Below are 21,607 nucleotides of genomic sequence, written 5' to 3' on the forward strand. Positions count from 1 at the left end.
TTAGAAAATTTTTGTGAAAATGCCTATTTGGAAAGCTTCACAAGTGTATATAATGCCCTTGTAGATAACTTTTCTCCTTGAGACTTTGTTTGCTAGAATACCCTCAAAACACCCTAGGATTTATCATACTAGTATCTTTTGACCCATGGACTAAGGCCTAGTCAAGAGTACCTTGTGGTTTGATAACTCCTTAGCTACCGTTTATTCCAAGGTGACCTTTGAAGCCATGCAACCGTTCATTCACTTTTATCATCATATTTTGTCAACGAAAAAAGGGAATGGGCACAAAATAATCAAATTGAGTTCATACACCAAAATCAAAATAAAAAAGTTTGCAAATTGCATCAATGAAAAGAGGAGCAAAAATAGACTCCTATGCTTCAATAAAAGTACCCTTGCTACAAAATGGGGTTACTTTGAAAAATGTTCAAAAATGCAAAGATTGAAAATTTTGCCAAGTATCAAAATGCCAAACATAAAAAATGGCAAAGCAATGTTCTCAAAAAGTCAAACGCCACAACGATTTGGGGGGAAAAACAAATCAAAAGCTAACTACCATTGTGAAATGCATGCATCTTGAAACCCTTTCTATCCTTTGATGATCCTACTTTGTTGCATGGTGGAGAGGGGACGACCCTTCTTCTTGTCTAGGCAATAAAGGGAAATTCCGCGATCCTACAGTGTTTCTAACACCATAAGGAGTCTAGTCTTGACGATAGCATTTAGCGATTGTGGACGAAAGTAGCCTAGTTTGACACAACCTGGAGGTGATTTGTTGGTATCCTCTTAGGCTTAGTAACTTGGAGAAATAATATCTATAATGGACTGTGTACCCTTAAATTCCTCTCTCATCATCAATCAGGTGTCCGGATCATAGAAGATCCGAAGCGACAACTTAGCACCCTACCGAGCAAAAATCAATCAAGAGGCCGAATTCTTCGACCAAGTCGACTACTTCCACTTGCCACGAGAGGAAATCAATTTGCTGATACCCTAGCAAAACATGCGGCGCTCGTCAACATACTTGATGACATGACATCGATACTGTAATACCCGTCCTTTTAGGACCGCCGTGATCGTCGTTGACTGACCTTAGACACCTATCTAGACCTTCGTAAACATTACGAGTTAACCTTATTGATGTGACTCCTATTTACGCACATTTAGTCCCCTAACTAGCCTAGTTCCTATGCTTTTTAGTATGTATTAGGGTTGTTTCTGAAAGGATTCACAACCCTCTAATTATACTAATTTAATTATAGATCTAGTTGCATGCATAACATAAGAGAAAATAAGGAAGAATAAGGTTCCTTATATTGTAGGTAAGGCACGAAAAGGGCACAAGTGAGGACTCCTTCCTCCACTTGTTCTTGAGCTACAATGTATATGGATGATCTTGCAAAATCCCAAAGTAGAGATTCTCCTCTCGATTGCACCAAAACTATCCCTTAATACTAATTAAATTACTAACTAGGTAATATAATTAGTATCCTTATATTAAATCTAATAACAATGATATTACTACTATAGTAATGTAGAAATATTTATTAGATTTTACTTGAACAATTTCTTTTAGATCTAAAACTATTTTAGAGAGAAAAATGGAAAAGGAGAGTAAGAAGTGTAAAAGATAAGATGAAAATGAATGAAAAATAAGAAAACCAATTTTCTTATTTTGTTATGGTGTGCCGGTTTAGAGGGCCTCCCAAGAGCCAATGCATGTCCCTTAATTTGTCATATCAATGCATACTAGGTTAGTGGGCTAGGATTAGGGTATTATCATCATGTTTTAACAATTAAAATAATTAACCACATAACCCTAATCACCCTACCCCAAACCGGCACCCTTAAGGAAAAATGCAAGTCCATTTAAACTTTGTATTTTGTCAAATGTGTCACATACCATGCCCTAGTGAATCATAATGTATATTTAACTAATTAAATATCATTTTGTATCAAATAATTACATTTGACAAATTAACTAGTAATTCATAATTACAAGTGTATAAAATGGGCTATGTTAATATAATTCACAACATTTTGTAATTATATTTAACTAATTATTCTCATCTCTATTGTTTAATAAACATTAATGCATTTTAGTAATATAACATTTAATTACTAAAATTATATCTTATTTAATCATATTACAATAAGATATAAAACTCCCACTCAAAATATAAATTGTTCAATTATAAGGAATTAATTAATCTGTATCGATATACAATTAATTAAATTATCTATTAAGGGAATCGTCCTTTAGGTGTGACCTTAAGGGATCAACTGACCACCACCGTCAAACGACAGTAATGTCAAACTCTAGTCAGCCAATCATTATCGATTAATGTTGATCAGTTGACATATATAAATGAATCATCCCTATACGTATTCTTATCACGAGTTTCAATAATGTGATCGCACTATTGTTGAGGACACATACTCCAACAATCTCCCACTTGTCCGAGACAAGTGTGCGTCACCAATTTTCTGTAATACCCCGTAATTTAATAATAATTTATGAGAATAATTTATGTAATTTAAATATATAATTAATGACATTTCTAATAGTTGCGAATAATACGTTAATTAAATAATAAAATAAGTATCCAAGTCGGGAATTGAACTTAAAGCCAATTAAAGCCTTGGGCCGTGTGATTGTATGGCATGGGTAAGATGGTGCCGAAAATATATGTGTGTGATACGGGATTTTGTATAGGGATCTAATAAATAATAGTAAGGAAATAATAAATATGAGTGAAGGTAAAGGTAATAATAATTATATCAATAATAATATTAATAATTAATAATAATAGTTGTAGTAATAATATAATAATAATAATAAAGAGAGAAACTTTCCTAAAATAATACTAACTTACTACTATATATATATATATATATATATATATATATATATATATATATATATATAGATTTGGGATCCTATGAGAACCACTAAGATAATGAGAACTGTGAGAACCTCTAACATCCTTAGATCTTGGATAACTGAATGGTTGAGATTGAACCTATTTTGAGCATGACTCCAACCTATCTCACGGACTCACCCACTAATTTCCTTTGATTCTCATTTTTACTTTCTCTCTCTATTCGTCCTTATTTATCTCTGCTTATTCATCACATTCGCTTCCGTTGCTCATGCCTTGTTCGTTCTCTTTGATTTCGATCGCCATTACAGCGTACATCCAACTTCAATCCCGCTTTCTTCTTCGTTCTCGCTAATTTCATCTATGATTTTTTCTCATTTAAAGCGAGAACAATTAGGTAATTTCTCAATTTCCTCAATTTCTTTCTCATTCCTTAATTTTTACGATTTTTGTGATTAAAATTAGGTGATTAAGGTTACACTCCTGATTTGTTCTTCTATCTTTTATTTTCGTTGCTTTCAAACATTGTTCGATTCAAGTTACCTGCAGTTTTTTTGCTAATTACCTATTAATTACTACAATTACTTAGTTAGCCATTGACGATCTGTCCCTGTAATCTCTTTAATTCCTTACTGATTTAATTTAATTTATTTATTTAGAATCCTAACCCTATTTTTGTGTTGCTTGATTATTATGACTGAATTCCCTTTTGAATAGTTGGTGTGTAGTTTACGTCTTTGGGTAATGCTCGAATTATGTTTAAAGTATGCCATTGTAGGAGTTACCTTTTGATTTGGTTTTTGATCACTCGAGGATTAGACAAAGGATCCAAGTTCATTTTAAATTGTGCAAGAATAAGTGTCCATTACAAATGGTAAGAATCGAGTTTCCGATTGATTAACGAGGAGTGCAAGAATAAGTGTCCATTACTAAGAATCCAACTTGTCTTTATGGTTCGAATATTGCCGAAATCATCGAGAAAGATTCACTGTTTCTGGTATAGAACTTCTCCTCATAATACGAACTCTTTCGATTATTTATTTTATAAATTTTTGTTTAAAATTAGTCGTTGATGAGTTTTATGAAATTGTTGAAGTTTTAATTATATACTTTTCTACAGTTTATAATACTTCGAAATCTCATTTGGAGCCATGGTCTCACAGCAGGATAAGTTTCGACCATTTGATGGAAGCTAAGGATTATGCTGCTTTCCGGGTATAATAGTTGGGGGCCGTTTGTTTATCGACATGTATTATGCTTGTGTGCAGAGTAGAGTGATGTTTACTGTATGGAGGTTATTACAGCTTCTTAAACGGTATCCTGGCATGGTCCCTGATGTTGATCTCATGTTTGATTGTATGGACAAGCCTGCAATTAACAAGAGTGAGCATAGCTCTAGACCTTTGCCCCTTTTCCGGTACTGCACGACCAACCAAAGCATTTCGACATCCCGTTTCCTGATTGGTCTTTCTGGGGTTGGTAAGTTTCTTACATTTGCTCTGCTTCTATGTGATTACTTCGTTAACACAGCACCACAAAAAAACTTCACTTTAAGGTGTTTGGTTGCAGTTGTTACGTATATTTATTAGCACTGTTTCACAGAAGCTTGGCGAGGCTCTCTTTGTCATATGAAATTGGCATTTTATGCGAGTGCCTTCTCCCGAGGCGGAATTCGTGGCTCGTAGATAACATTATAGCATATTCCATCTGACTAATAGATCGAAAGCGAGCTCATTGCTCTCTCTTTATCTTTCCATAGGCATTTTCCCCTAATTTCGTCTTTGGCTAATTTGACGTTCATTCTCTTGTGATTAGCTAATTACCGGTAGTCTGTATTGAAAGTAAAATTTAAAAAGCAATACAATAAGTAAACTTTTAGCATCAGTTCAGTTGTGATTTGAGTTTCTTCCAAGGATTTTTGGATGTGCTCTTTTATACAATAGTTTTTTTAAGACATTTTATTTTCATGAAATATGATTCTATGTGCATGAAATAAGGTTCTATGTTCATGAAATAAGGTTCTATGTGCATGAAATAAGTGTTGGCATATATAAAATTATATTTGCATGAAATAAGGTTCTATGTGCATAAAATAAGGCTCTATGTGCATGAAAAAGTTGTTCAATTGCATCAGTTGGTTATATTATGATACTAATTACTTTTGGTTAAGGACGTTAATTTTATATGGGCATGAAATAAGATTATATGTGCATGAAATAAGGTTCTATGTGCATCAAATAAAAATATATGCGCATGAAATAAGTGTCTATGTGCATGAAATAAAATTATATGTGCATAAAATAAGGTTATATGTGCATGAAATAAGGTTCTATGTGCATGAAATAAATGAAATGACTCTGAAGGTGATTTAATGTACTTATGTCAGTTATTTAGGGGGGCATAATCATATGATACGCCCGTTATTACATACTCGTATTTGTTTAGCGTATTTTAAAGGCTATTAGCTCAATGGTAGAGCAATGTGCAAATTTTGCACAAGGTATGGGTTCGAGTCCCATATAGCCTATTAGATGCATGAAAAAGCAACCTATGTGCATTAAACAACCCTGTACATGCATGAAAAAGTGTCCAATTTCCTCATCTTTTTTTGTCTTTAGATCCTTGATAAGAAGTGGAAATAGGATTACCAATTACATTATTTCATTCTTAGAATAAAAGAAAGATTTGGTATTTCATAGCCAATATGGGAGTCGAACCCACATCTTGTGCATTGCACAATGCTCTCCCATTTGAGCTAATTGGCTTTCAAAATAAGTAAAACGTAGAAGAAAGAAGAGCTCGTGTATTTTACTCGAAAAGCAACAGCATCAAGAAAGTGACAGCGAGCAAAATATTTTTGGATTCTTTTTTTACATATGATAGATAGACCCATAACAATATTGCATCTGGGTTACTCGGACAATCTTACCAGTAGACATCTGAAGGCTTGTAATCAAATGCATACTTGAATGTCGTTGCGGTGTAAACCATGTATCCTCCTGTTGTATGCACGACACCCTACAATAAGACCCCACGGATTATATAAGACATTGACCAAGCAAAAGAATCAATTAAATAAATGATACATTGTTACCTTAGGTTTTCCGGTGCTTCCACTAGTGTAAAGCAGGAACAACGGATCTTCGGCATCAACCCATTCAACAGCACAAGAACTGGGGTACTTTGGAACTACATCCTACAGAACCGAAAGGATGTCAAATCGACTCTAAGTTGTCATGATTAGTAAACCACTTGGAAATGAAATGCTACAATTTCCCTTTTCCATCTAAATAGGTTAATAACTTAATAGAAACAATGTATATGCTACTTGATTTGAAGACAGTGGAAACTTTTTACGGTAATTGCAAAATCATGCCCACGAAAAGAAGCACATCGCGCATTGTACAAATAACACGATTGTATTATACAGGGAAATGATCCATAATCTGACAATATAAGTCTACTAACTGCCGCCACCGGATATCTCGCCCTTCCTTCCATTTGGTATTTCCTCTTTTCATTGCTGATTGGTTTTCATATGTTAAGCACACATCTGTTTCAAATATGAAGTTTCAGGGTAATAATCATTGTCCAGATAATAGGAGCATCGTCACAAAATTTAAGCAAATCTACCTAAAAGATGATCGCGAAAGATACAAGTATGGATTGAGGATTAAGGGAATGTCTGATCTTGACAAGCTGGGATCCTTACTAGACCTGAATCTCTCCCACAACCATCTCTCAAGGTCGGTCTCAGAACTGATCAATAACTGAAAAAAAAGGGGGGAAAAAACATGTGATCATCAAGATTTACATTTCCTACTCGATATTAAGCAAGATAATCGTCATCATACTTAAATCTGATATTGCAAATTCCATTACAATCCAACGCAAGTGATGAGGCATATTAATGAATTCAACACAATGAAGCAATTGAGATAACAAATAATCAGATTCAACATAACTACATCCAATTGAGAAACAACAAGATAATTTGATCTAGTAAGGAGAAAAAAGAGATGGACCCTAACAAAGCGGAACACGAAATCAAACACGTCCGACAACAAGAGTTAGCACCAAAGAAGAAACAAGCAGAGGAAGCGGCGCCACCTAGAAACGACAAAAGTCCAAAGATTAGCAGGCTCCTCGCTCATCCAAGAACAAATCCTCGGGATCACGAAACGCGCCATGAACACGGACAACGGCCCCACCAATAAGCACAAATAGAAATAAGCAACGACCCCACAGAGGTCAAGAACACAACAACAATAGATGAAACAAGAAGAATCCCAAGTGTCACAACCAAGTCATCAAATATAATCCATCGCAACCAAATTTCTCAATCTACAACACCAATTTCAATTCAAAACCCCAATTTTATGTGTACAAACTCGAATCAATAATTCGTTAACCCTAATTTGTTGACGAATTAACAAATTCAAAACGCAAAAATTCGAAATTAGGGGGAATTAAGAGAAATTAAACAAACCTCGGTGAATTTTGATGTACCGTGAAGTATAGTTCGATTTGCGTCTCAATTAAAGGAGGAAGCATCGATTTTGAAGTTTGTTCTTCAATTCTAGGAAGCGAGTTTAATGATGGGGATATAGAGAGTAGTTGGAGAGAGAACGTAATTTGGGTAGATGACACAGGGTTGGACGAAAATTTGTTAAATGACATTGGTAGGATCTCAGGCATTCATTTATGTAAGATCTAAGGGTTGTGAGTGGTTCTCACGGTTCTCATTATATGGGTGGTTCTCACCGGATCTCGACCCTATATATATATATATATATATATATATATATATATATATATATATATATATATATATATATATATATATATATATATAGATTTAGGATCCGGTGAGAACGATCACTCGGTGAGAACGGTGAGAACATATTAATCTACAAACTTAATAAACAACTCGCCTGTGAGTCTGTGACTTGCCCAAATCCAACCCCGACATTTTCTCTCCCTCATTCTAATATTTTCCCTCTCCCTCATCCTGACTAACCCCACCACTGTTCTCACTCATCCCCATCCATCACCACCTCTACAAACCACAACGACTACCAGTCACTACCGATAGTCGTCGCCTGAAAAAATCGATCCACGCTGGCGACTACTAGTGTCACCTCAGAAAACGCCGGCAGAATGCGACGGTCACCGACAGCAATTTATGTCTGTTCATTGGCGCTTGTTTCAATCTCTTTTCTCTTTATTTATAAATCTCCTAGTTGGAATAACACAACTCCGAGTTCGATGATCCCCGGGTTTACCGTCGAGTTAGCAAAACTATGTGCCGAGAAGTACGCTGAGTCGGAACGGTCTGAGACAAATCTGAAGGCAACGAAACAGATATGCGAAACACGCGGCGGACCTAGTTACTCAAGTGATCACTGCCGTCAACGACTCGTCTGACTCGGCCACGAGATCTGGTAACTGAATGATGAAATCTTGTGCATTGGAGGAATTATTGCCTTAGTGTGGATTAATAATTAATTGCAAAGTTAATAGAATTGGAGGAATTTTTGCCTTAGTTTGATTTGATATGAGTTGCAGGCACTGGGCAGTATAGAGATTCATCATGTATATGAGTATACATGTTCGACTATGTAGTATTTGTGTAGTTAATCAATGGAATCAAATGAATTAGTGCCTTAGTTTGGATTAACTACATTAAACTAACATTTAGTTACATTTAATTTAAAAGTATATTACACTAATTTACCCAGTACATTGAAACATATGTACTGTGCTTTCGCCGACTGTCCCGTGTGTTCGCGGGCGATGTAAGGTGGGTGATGATGTCGGTATTGAAGGAGTTTGAGGTGAGTTGTATATAAGGAGATGGCGGAGATCAGAGATGGGTAACGTTGGGTTTAATAATAGAGTTTAATATAGGTGTATCTAAATCACATATTTGTGTGCCTACAATAAAATTTTGTGTATTTGTAATAGTCTAAGCTGTATTTGAGGTTTTTTAAATCCTAAATAAAAGTGTATCTAAGATACATTTTAGTGTATCTAAGATACATTTTAGTGTATCTAGTGCGTTCTCACCAAATGATCCTACATCCGGTGAGAATGATGAGAACGCACGAGATACATTAAAATATATTACATATACACTTTTTTAGCAAATTTCTAATACACTTTAGACTCTCGTAGTTACGCCTTTTACATAAATTCTAGTTACATTTTATCACAATACAGATACGGAGTACATCTTTTTCTATATTGGTACGTTATTTTATAAATTCTAGATACGTTTTATAAGTATGTAGGTACACTTTTTTCCCACCTATATACACTTTTTACCTCTTACGGATAATGTATCTTTTAGATTTTTTATGTAAAGAAGTACCCAATTCCAGCACTCAGAGTAGCTTTTATTTTTAAAATTCACGCAAGTCGCAGACGACAACTACCTCACCCCCTCGGTTGATAATGGTGGTTGATGGGATTGTGTGAGGTTAGACTTTGGTGAAATCTTTAGTCGAAATGGTGGAAGGCAAACGGCAAGTCGCAGATGATAACTACCTCACCTCCTCAGTTTCCCGTCTTTTCAATGTATCTACAATAATTATTGATGTATGTACCCACTATTTCATTGTATCTTAACATAGATACAATGGTGCGCCCACCTCAATTCATCAAAATAAATCGAATTCGGATCATCAATTCCCTTTCAATCCGCCACCGTTTCGATCTGAACTCTTGTTAGTTGCTCACCTTTAGTTCCGTCATCAATTAATAAATTTTGTGTATTAGTTTCGTTGATTAAATCAATAGAAATCGATGAAAGATACATGAATTGTATGGTAAAAGTTGAACAATAAACAAACTCACGTTTTTTTCGATTAATTTTGTGTATCAATTTTGTTGAATTCGGCCATCGTTTTCTGGTTTTAGTGACGTTTTCTGGTTTTGCGTGTTCTTATATAGTTGAGAGAAAGGGAAAGTTACAGAGAGAGAAGTGGAAAGTTAGACAGAAAAAGGGGTAATTGGATAATGATCATAATTTGAATGTTTTCAGTTGTTTTGTCCGCCGTTAGATTCTAGTTCAATCTAATGGTTATACAAGTCGTTCTCACCGTTCTCACCGAGTGTTCGTTCTCACCGGATCCTAACTCTATATAGATACATATATATATATATATATATATATATATATATATATATATATATATATATATATATATATATATATATATATATATATATACAACATCACATAAAAGTTAGCGGGAGAGAGGGGGAATTACAAGGGAGATAAAAAGGAAAAGGAGAATTGGCAATCAATTTGGGGATTTTATCATCTTCCATTGGATTGAATCTTTTATTTTGTAAGTTCATCTTTAATCTTTCAAAGTTTTAATCTTTAATCCTTATAAGCATGTTTTAAGTTTTAGTTCGTCACCTAATCATGTCTAGATTAAATATAATCCTCTATAGGTAAATTTGTGACAATTTTGTTAAAGAATAAAGTTACAGCAATTCTGTAATTCTGTAAGCTGTCTTAAACGAATTATCAGACCGTCTTAAAGTCGTTGTCTTCAAAAACATAAAGAATAGACTTAGGTTATTTTCAAGCCTAGTTGATGCCTGTAAAATTTCGTAGCAATTGACTATGTAGATTTTCCAGAATAAATTCGTCATGAACATGTCGACTGAGAAACCGCGAATGCACTAGTAGCGTAAAGTTTAATTCGTAAACCTAATTTATAAATTGAAATTGAGTTGCGTCTTTTTAATACAATAACTATGAAGAGTCTAGATAATGCTAGGAAAAGGAATTTTTCAAAAATTTTATATTAAACTTGTTTTATGAATCAATACTTTTTATGCGACGAAATTCGTCAGTATTTATAAATCCTTCAAGAAAACCCTGATAAGTCTGGAATTTGAGAAAAGTCTATTTCACAAGAATTGTAGATATGAGTCTTACGGTTCCAACCCCATTGGTCTTGCGTCGTTTTGATTTTTATTGAATTAATTATAAATTTTATAGTGAGACTGAATTGTATTGTAAAACGGTAGGATTAGATATTTAGCTTTAAAGTTGTCAAAAGGATTAGGACGTGATGGGCATAGGATAAATGCATGATTAGTTGGTTGGTTATGTAGTAATTGTACATAATTATGTTATGTAGGTTATGGATTTGTAAACGATCGATTTGATTGCTTGTGTGATTCGAAAATTTGCTATCAGGTAGGAATTTCCTACTCAACTCGTATTTTATTATTATCTGAACGTATATTGAATTGTGATGGATGACGAGGTTAATGTTAATATTATGAATGAGTATTGGAGACGGAGTATATGTGTATGCTAAGTTGTTTACGGAGCCGGATAACTGGATTGTTATTGTTCATTGTTGTTGGTTATGTATGGTGTGGTGCGATGGTTGTTCAGTTGAGCATAACACGGAGTGTGTTACTGCCAGTTGTGCATAACAAGTGATTGTTACTGACCGATTGCGCATAGCAAGTAATTACTCTTTGCCGGATAGTTGAGCATAGTACGGAGGGTACTACTGCCAGGTGAGCATGGTACGCAAGTACTACTGCCAGTTGAGCATAGCACGGTGGTAAGGGGGTTGTGCTACTGCCAGTAACGTAAGTGAGTTGTACGGATGAAGTGATGAGAATTCGAAGGATGTCTATTTTGGTTGGATTATTATTGTTGTTTAGTTTATTCCTACTCAACCTCGTGGTTGACTGTGTATTCGTGAACACCTGGGATGAACCATAATGGGGAGCAGATTTGACAGGTACTAAAGATTAGCTGACTTGGGAGCACTGGGATGAGAACTCAACTTGGACCATAGTTGATGTCTAGATCACATAGAATATTTAAATCACTTTATTTATTTCCGCTGCGAGTTGTATCTTATTTTATGTTAAGTTTAATTTGAATAAGTTGTAATAATATGTAATCGCTAAGTTTTAATTAAAGTACTTTTGTATTGTTGTACTTTGTTATTCACTACCTCGGGAAACCGAGATGGTAACAGCCTTATTTATTTGGGAATGTCTAGCTAAATGCTCCTGAATAAATGTGGGTATTACAAAGTGGTATCAGAGCAAAACGATCTTCAGGCCTAACCGATGAATAATAATGAACTTAGGATGTGTCTAAATAAAATGAACCCCGAGTAGAAACTGTTAGGAGCCCGTCTTAGTGTTGTTAAGAAGGATCTCTTAATTCGTACTCTGGCTCTTCCAGTTTTGAACCGGTTACCTTGACAGATATTGAAGTATGGGTAATTTAAAATTAATATTGTTTATTTTGTCTTAGGCGTTTTTTTTTTCCCTTGTTTCCCTGTTTGAATGTTGTTTTCATTGATGATTGCGGTTACGGGACGTAACCTTGCTTTTACGGTGAAGGGATGTGATATGATTTTTAAACATTGTTATAACATGTGGATATGAGAAAAGTATATGGGCATGTATGTGGGAGGTGTAATTATGATTAACATGTTAAGTATTACGGAAATTTGCGTGGAATTGTGAAAAATGTGATTTGGTTGATTTCTCGAAATTTTACCCTTGATTTCTTTGGCTGCCATTTACTTTCTGTTTAATATCCTTGTACGAAATTTTTATGTCTGATAGACTTGTGAGTTAGCTTACATATGCCGCTGGTTTCATGCTTAAATATTATACGGTTTAGGAGAAATTAATATTTTAGTGGAAAGTGGTCAAAATATTCCTGTAGAGTTACGTTTTCGTCCCATGTTTTTGTAAAAATTGCTATTTAAAAGCTACTTATTGATTAGGTATCATTCCATCTCCAATATTTAAAGGATTCATATATGATTTTAAATTGATAAGCCACGTTGTAAGAAAATATTTTGACATTTTATAGTGATTTTGCCAATTTGACCTAAGTTTCTGACAATTTGCTGTAAAATTTCTTGAAGAGTCACGGACGAGGGCACCTAAGAGGGGGAGGGGTGAATTAGGTGTCTATTTAAAATTTAAGCTTAATGAAAGCTTCTTAAAAACTCTTAAACACTTTAAACAATGCTTAGACGAAAGGAGAAGTTGATACTTAGAACTAGAGAGTTAGAAGTATTCAACAACGATTCAGCAAGCAAAAGTTACAGTGTACTCAACAGTTGATTCTGTAGATAAAAACGTGAGTAGGGTGTGCAACGGAAATAAAACAAAATAGACACGACAAACGATGTTTTTAAAACTGATTCGGTCACTACTCCGCGACCTACGTCCAGCGCTATTTTATTAAACGTCTCAGAAGTAAACTCATACAAACTAAGACCACCCCGAATAATAAAACAACTCTGCAACCTACTCTGGTTGCTAATGCTTAAAAGCTACTCCGCTTCCAAGACTTTTGCTTTGGGCTACTCCGCCGAAAGACTCCTTGCTTAAAGCTACTCCGCAATAAGGCTTTTGCTTTGGGCTACTCCGCCGAAAGACTTCATGCTCAAAAACTACTCCGCTTCGAGGACTTCATGCTTAAGGATAACTCTATCCTAAGACTTTTTGGTTCTACCCGTTTGTTACAAGACCACTTATCTCAATGTTGTTCACTCAATTGAACGGAGGAGATAAAGTTTAAGTACAAAACACGAGATCCTTGAACACGACTAAAACGACTAGGTGCAACAACAAACTCAAGTAAAAGACTCAAAAGATAAATAAACAAACTTGCAAAAGATTCAAAGATTTTGAAATGATAAACGGTTTTGCAAAGTTAATTTACTCGATTGAAAACTTAAGTCTTTTTCAGTTTAAAACTCGTTTGTTGCACACTTGTAAAAATGAATTAAGCAAGCTATTTATACTGTCCAAGTAGTATACTTTAGACATTAAAATATCTTACACTCATAAGCACAAGTGATTAAAATAATGTAAGTAGTTTGCTTGGGCAACATGCACAAGCCATCCGAATTCTTCACCAAGCAACCGAGTATTCTTCCTCAAGAAATCGGTGCCTAAGATTGCAAGAAATCAGATTGTGCACACACACAAAAATGGGCTGGGTTTTTCAACAAGAAATAAGCATAAACGGTTGTGTTTATGGGAACCATAAACATTTCCATAAAAGTAAAAGCAAACAACCCATTTATAGTAAGTGTCTTATTGTGCAAGCAAACTCCTTAGCAAGTCATTGAAAGCTCAATTTTCTTTAAAAGACTTCAAAATAATTTCAGAAAACATTTGTGAACATTGAAAGCACTTTAACAAAGATTCAAATATTTTCGAAATATTTCTTTCTAAGACGAGCCTTAATTAACTGTTGACTCAACTGTTGTTTTTGCACCTAAACGTAAATTCGTGTTAAACGATCACCTTAAAACACATGACATTAGCACTAATGACAATCTTCATCTTTGATCTTCATGATGACATTCTTGATAACCTTGAATTGACAATTGGAGCTTCATGCTACATGGTTAAACTTAAGAGGCACACAATTAAATAACAATGAGATTAATTTGTCTTAAGGCATCACCAACACTAGCTTAATCAAATTGGGTTTCTTCAATTTCCCCCTTTGATGATGGCAAGACAAATAAATTCAGTGTGCAATTCCCCCTTAATCCATGGTCAAGGTTAACAAGTCAAAACATGATCAAAATTAAGATGCATAAATACATGGTCATTGAAAATTAGTCAAATTTTTCGTTAGCCTAAGTAGTACATTTAATCGCCAAGTTAACATATATACGGTGAACGCAAGCCTAAGAGTCATTGAATCACCACCTGCAATTTTAAACAACTTTCCCCTCTTGACATCATCAAGTAGGAAGAACACAATTCTAAATAAGGATTAGAGTTATACAAAACAAATTGTTCAACAACTAACAACATAACCAATATTAGCAAAATATATCATAAACATAAAGCCAAGGTAAAAAGGGATTAGAAAGGCTTTTGTTTTGATTAGGCATTAGGCATGGTTATGGCAAAAGGCTTGGTACGACATACGGCATAGGCTAGGCACGGCATAGAGCAAGAGATCAATCATCAACTTCATCGGTATCCTCTTCTCCAACCAACCCGTGAACCATCTCCATAAGCTCTTCATTTTGACCCTTAACCTCCTTGAGTTCCTTACGCAAACCCGACACTTCCAAACGAAGACCCGCAATCTCACTCATTTGAGCATGTTGGAGATCCAACAAGGCTTTGACATCCTTAGTGAGACGTGTCAAGGAAGACGATTGCTTAGAGGAGGAGGCAACATCCGTAGCCTTCATACCCGACCAAATACGAGCAAGTTTATCACCATCAATTTTCAAGTACATTTGTGATAAAACTCCCGAGGTCATAGTGTCACACATATGATCAACACCGAAACTAGTCGAGTCCACAATATTCATTTTCTCGAAAATGACCGATAACCACATCCCATATGCTAACACGTTGGAACTATCAACCTTACGCTTTTCAACAATCTTAGCAAGATGATCAATGTGAAAGAACATCAAAGCGGGTAGGTTAATTTGTAGGTGTTTAGCAAGATAAAAGATCAACTACATGTCTAGCACACCACACACACCACGACTCTCATTACATGGAATCAAGGTTCGATAAATGAAATTGAAAAAGAACCAGTGGTTTATTTTGATTTCTCTCGGCTTAAGTGTGATGGGGGATATAGCTTTGGGACTTAAAAACTTTGTTACGGTCAAGGAACTTATACCATCAATAGTCGGCCAACCACCCTTAAGAAATGAGGACAACCCAGTTGTAGGAATACCGAGCAATTTCCCGACAATTTCAACATTGAGACACAAGGGTTTGTTATTGATAACGGCGGTAAGACTACCCGATTGGACATCGACTTTGACCGTAGTATAAAATTGAACAATCTCCCCTAAATAAACTCGGTTATAGAGATTAAGAAGGTTCTTCCACTTTTGTGCATGAATTGCATCTTTAAAGAATTTAAAAGCGGGGGACGAATCATACCATTCGAGTTCATAGCGACGGCCCAATTTAAAGTTCCCTTGGATGACATGCTTGCAACAATCAAATATTTCCTTTGGAAAACGATAGCCATGAAGAATCTCGAGTGCCTTGGACTTGTTCTCATCAAGAGGTTGCTCAATAGCAATCATAGCACTATTCGATTCGATTCATCAACTTCCTTTGCCATTTCCTCTACTTTCCTTTTCTTTGAGATAACCCGAGTGGACACTCTCTTTGCTTTGCCTTTCGGTTTGGGAACGGTTTCCTCCTTGAATAACTCGTCATCATTGAAGACGGCATTAAATTTCTCCGTGTCAATTTCCGTTTCCACAACCGTTGCCTCACTCACGGTTTTGCCTTTCCATTTTCGCCTTTTATTACCAACCATATCCTTCAACATCTCATCACTACCAACACTTCCCTTCGATTTCGATTTTGATTTCGATTTCGATTTCCCATTGCTCTTCTCAACCGATTCCTCCACACTTTTCTCAACACTCTTTTATTTTTCCTCACTTTTTTCAATTGATTTTTCCACACTCTTTTCTTTTTCATTCTCATTGTTTTCTTCATTCTCCTCTTCACTTTCAACATCTTTCTTTTCCTCACTGTTTTTCTCTCCTTCCTTCTCGGCATCCTTATCAACAATCTCCTCATCTTTTTCACTTTCTTTACCAACACCAACATCAACTTCCTCAACTTCTTGAATGATTGGATTTCCATCATCATCAACTTCACCAACAACCCGTGAGCTTCCTTCTTCACCCTCGGTTTCGGTTGCATGCGGCATATTCAAATCGAATTTTTGATTGAACACCCGACTTGAGAATCTCCTAGCCTCGGCAGCTGTTTTAGGACGATTAGCAACTGATTTCTTTCTTGTCATTGGGGCGTTTGGCACAAAGACTCTAGGTTTCTTTGGTGGTTTTTGATTTTGGGCAGTTTTTGATCCAAGACTTTCGATTTGTGGTTTAACCGAGGTAGTTTTCGGCTTGTAGGAGTCTCGGATTTCCTTCAAGGTTTTCGGTTTGGTTGATTTTGGAGGCATGATTTTTATAGTGAAAGTAAAAGTGACAGTTGGTAGAGGGATGTGTAGGACGGTTTTGGAGAATATTTGGGGAAGATGTAATTTTTTGAAAGTGAGTAAGGAGGTCATCATTTAAGAGTTGAAAAATCATATAGGTAGTAAATGAGGTGGATGAATAGTGTTTAGCTTTTTTATTTGATTGGTTGAGAGGAAGGGTGTGTGTAGCCGGCTAGGTGGGTAGTAGGCGGCTAAGGCATGGATAATGGAGAAAGTGAGATTTGATGGTTAGATGATGGTTTAGTGGCTCCATGTGAATAATTACTTTACCCATTGGATTTACATGCAAATTAATCATTTAATTCATTGAGTAACACTAACACATAATCACTTATAAAAACAAATGTAACATCTACTCTAGTCAATCATCGAGGGCAAGTCGTCATAAAATTTTACGCGAAATCCAACAAACCAATTTCCAACCGAAGTTTTACGAATTGTTCTCGTTCAAGCGGTTTTGTAAAAATGTCGGCTATTTGATCTTCCGTTCTACAAAATTTAAGACGAATTTGACCTTTTTCCACATGATCACGTAAAAAATTATGTCTTATGTCAATATGCTTAGTCCTTGAGTGTTGTATAGGGTTCTTTGAAATGTTAATGGCACTAGTATTATCACAAAAGATAGGAGTTGAATCAAAGATAATACCATAGTCCCTTAGTTGTTGTCGAACCCAAAGAACTTGCGCGCAACACAATGCGGCACTTATTTACTCGCTTACCGCGGTGGAAAGAGCAACGGTATTTTGCTTCTTAGACGCCCATGAGATCAAACACGGACCTAAGAAAGTAGCCATCCCGGATGTACTCTTTCGATCAACAACGCTTCCGGCATAATCTGCATCCGAGTATCTTAAAAGCTCAAAAGGACAATGTGAGGGATACCAAAGATACAAATTAGACGTTCCAACTAAATACCTAAGAATACGTTTTACGGCAATGAAATGCGATTGTCTAGGACTAGCTTGGAAACGAGAACATAGACATACACTATATAAAATATCCTGTCGACTAGCGGTCAAATAAAGTAATGAACCGATCATACCTCGATACATCGTTTCATCAACTTTCTTACCATTCTCATCTTTGTCAAGCTTTGTGGATGAAACCATAGGTGTAGAGAAGGGTTTAGAATTAGTCATACCGAACTTACATAGCATCTCCTTTATGTACTTTTGTTGATGAATCATCACACCATCTTGAGTTTGCTTGATTTGAAGCCCAAGGAAGAAACCTAGTTCTCCCATCATACTCATCTCAAACTCAGATTTCATTAGTTCCGAAAAGTACAAATAAAGGAGTTCATTTGTTGCACCAAATATTATGTCATCGACATAAATCTGTACAATCAACAGTTCACCACATTGTGACTTTATGAACAATGTCTTATCAACCGATCCACGCACAAAACCATTTTCCAAGAGAAATTTTGACAAGCGATCATACCAAGCTCTTGGAGCCTGTTTTAAACCATAAAGCGCCTTGTCCAATTTAAAAACATGGTTTGGAAATTCATTGTTCATAAAACCCGGTGGTTACTCCACAAAGACCTCTTCTTCTAAATAACCATTTAGAAAAGCCGTTTTGACATCCATTTGAAACAGTTTGATGCCTTTGTGAGCTGCAAAAGCTATGAGCATACGTATGGCTTCAAGCCTAGCTACTGGTGCGAAGGTTTCATTATAATCAATGCCTTCTTGTTGTTTAAATCCTTGCACCACTAGTCTAGCTTTATTCCTTACGATATTACCCGAATCATCTAGCTTATTGCGAAAGACCCATTTGGTACCAATCACGGTACAACCAGTAGGTCTAGGGACAAGATGCCATACCTCATTCCTTCTGAATTGATTTAGTTCCTCTTGCATTTCCATCACCCAACTCGGATCTTCAAGTGCCATGGTGATGTTCGTCGGTTCAATTTGTGAGAGGAACGCATGAGATGCAAAGAAATCATTGAGGGACGACCTTGTTTTCCTTCCCGAATTAAAGTCACTGGTCAAGTTATAAAGGGGGTGAGATTTTTGGTGTTTCCACTTCTTTGGTACGATTAAGGATGGTGAGGCTTCTTGGGGTTCTGACTCAACAGTTCGCTCAACTGTTGGTTCTGGTTCATTTTGTGTTTGAGGGTTTATTTCTGTTTGTTCATTTTGTTCAAATGTACCCTCATTCCCCCTGGATGTCGTAGCCTCATTTTGTGGTTCAAGTGGTTCTGTTCCCCCTGTCTCTTGGCCAGTTCCTTCAATCAACAGTTGATCCGACTGTTGATTCTGCTCCTCTTATTCGTTCTCTTCGTGTACATCATCCATGTCATGTCGGATCATTCCAAGCTCATAGTCCTCATCATCTTCATCATCCTTTTCCTGTGTATTAGAATGAAAAAGACTAGACTCGTCAAATATGACATGCACACTTTCTTCCATTTTCATGGTTCGTTTATTATACACTTTATAAGCTTTGCTACGATCCGAATAACCGACAAATACGGCCTCATCACTACGAGCATCGAATTTACCCAAATTATCCTTTCCATTGTTGTGAACAAAACATTTTCTTCCAAAACATTTCAAATAGGATAAATTAGGCTTTCTTCCTTTAAGCAACTCGTAGGGTGTTTTGTTAAGCATTTTTCGGATCATAACACGGTTATAAATGTGACATGATGTGTTGACGGCTTCGGCCCAAAAATTCTTTGGCAAATTACTACTAATGAGCATAGTCCTAGCCATGTTTTCAAGTGTACGGTTCATACGCTCTACAACCCGGTTTTGTTGAGGTGTAGCACGCGCGGAAAAGTTATGGCTAATACCGTGCTCATCACAATAAGTAATAAATGAGGAATTTTCAAATTCGGTTCATGGTCGGATCTCAAAGATATGAGCTTTTTATCAAACTTATTTTGGACCTTTTTCAACCAAATTAAGAATTCATCAAATACTTCATCTTTAGAACTCAAGTAGAGAAGCCAAACAAATCGTGAAAAATCGTCAACAATCACACATAAGAAACGACTACCTCCTTTACTTCGAACACGCATAGGACCACATAAATCAATATGAAGTAACTTAAGAGGTTTAGATGTACTAACGAACGTTTTGAATTTAAAGGAGCTTCTTACTTGCTTTCCCTTAGCACAATCATCACACAAACTATTAAAGTCAAATTTCATATTAGGAATGCCGTCAACTAAGTCATGTCGCTTAAGGGTGTTTAATGTTCTAGCATTTACGTGACCCAATCTCTTATGCCAAAGCCATGGGTCGTTCTTTTTCAAAGCACTCATACAAGACATGGTACGACTAGACAATGCAAAAACATTAGTCAAGTAAACATCTTTAACACGTTTTCCTTCTAGAACAACTTCCCTTGTATTACCATCTAAGACACGACATTGACTAGCACAAAATTCAACAATATTACCATTATCACAGAATTGAGATATGCTAAGGAGATTATGCCTCAAACCTTTGACAAGCAACACTTTGTCGACACATTGTGATGATGACTTACCAACCTTCCCGATTGTAATAATTTCACCTTTCTTATTGTCACCAAACGTCACGGTGCCACCATTGTAGGCTTCTAGTGAGAGAAATTGGTTTCTACTTCCCGTCATATGACGTGAACATCCACTGTCCAAGTACCAATTGCTGCTGCCTCTCACTAATGCCTATAAGAAATCAAGAGGTTAGTTTAGGAATCCAAACGAATTTGTATCCCTTTTTGTGATTTGCATTGTTAATCATATCTTTGCGAACCCACTCCTTTTTAGCAACCTTGATGTTCTTATTTATGTCGATTAGTCAGTTAGGACAACCATTAAAGTCATGACCAGTCTTACCACAAAAGTTACAAACAATATACTCAGGAAGGCCTGCATATTTTCTCCTTCAAAAATCAGTCTTGCTTGGTTCCTGGTTTCTGAAGTTACAATTCACTGAACTGTTACTTTGGAAACCAAGTCCAACTTTCTCTTCAGATTTTTGGGACTGATTTATGAGGGAGTCTAAATGTTTTGGCTACCTTCCCATTTCCTGTAAAACTCTTTAGCATCATGAAACTCTTTGGTCAGTGTTTCAATTTTAGCAAGATGGTCAAGATTTAGTTTGCCTACTTTGTCGAAAGCGGATTTAGCATGACTACATTCATCACTAGGCAACATAGCAATTTCTTAAAGTTGCTTATTATCATGTCGACACGAGGTAAGGTAAGCTAGCAGTGAGTCTCGTTCTTTAATTAAAATATCAACTTGAATAACTAAAGACTCGTTTTCTTTTTCAACATCAGAAGCAACAGTTGAGGCAACTGTTGATTTTGACGAGCTAGCTATATTCGTGAGAACAAGGTTTTCTTTCCTCAATTTCTTAATTTCTTTTCTGAGTGATGGAATGATGTTACTTTCTTTTATCTCGTCTAGACACTCTCTAAGACCAACATTTTCTTCACCAATTTCCTCAATTTGAGTTTGCAAGTCGTAAAGTTTTATCATTTTTAGCAAGACTCTTGTCAAGTACATCATCAAACATCAAACAAAGCTTATCTTTAGAAAGAGTTCTCACCTTGTTCTTGAGATTCATTACCTCGGTGTCGGAGTCATTGCTGGAGTCGTCGGAATGAGCCATAAGGCAGAGTGCGGATTCTTTCTTTGAAGACTTGGGTCCATCAAGATCAAGACGAGTTGTCA

The sequence above is a fragment of the Silene latifolia genome, chromosome 11, assembly GCF_048544455.1.
Source record: "Silene latifolia isolate original U9 population chromosome 11, ASM4854445v1, whole genome shotgun sequence".
Classification (NCBI taxonomy): domain Eukaryota; kingdom Viridiplantae; phylum Streptophyta; class Magnoliopsida; order Caryophyllales; family Caryophyllaceae; genus Silene; species Silene latifolia.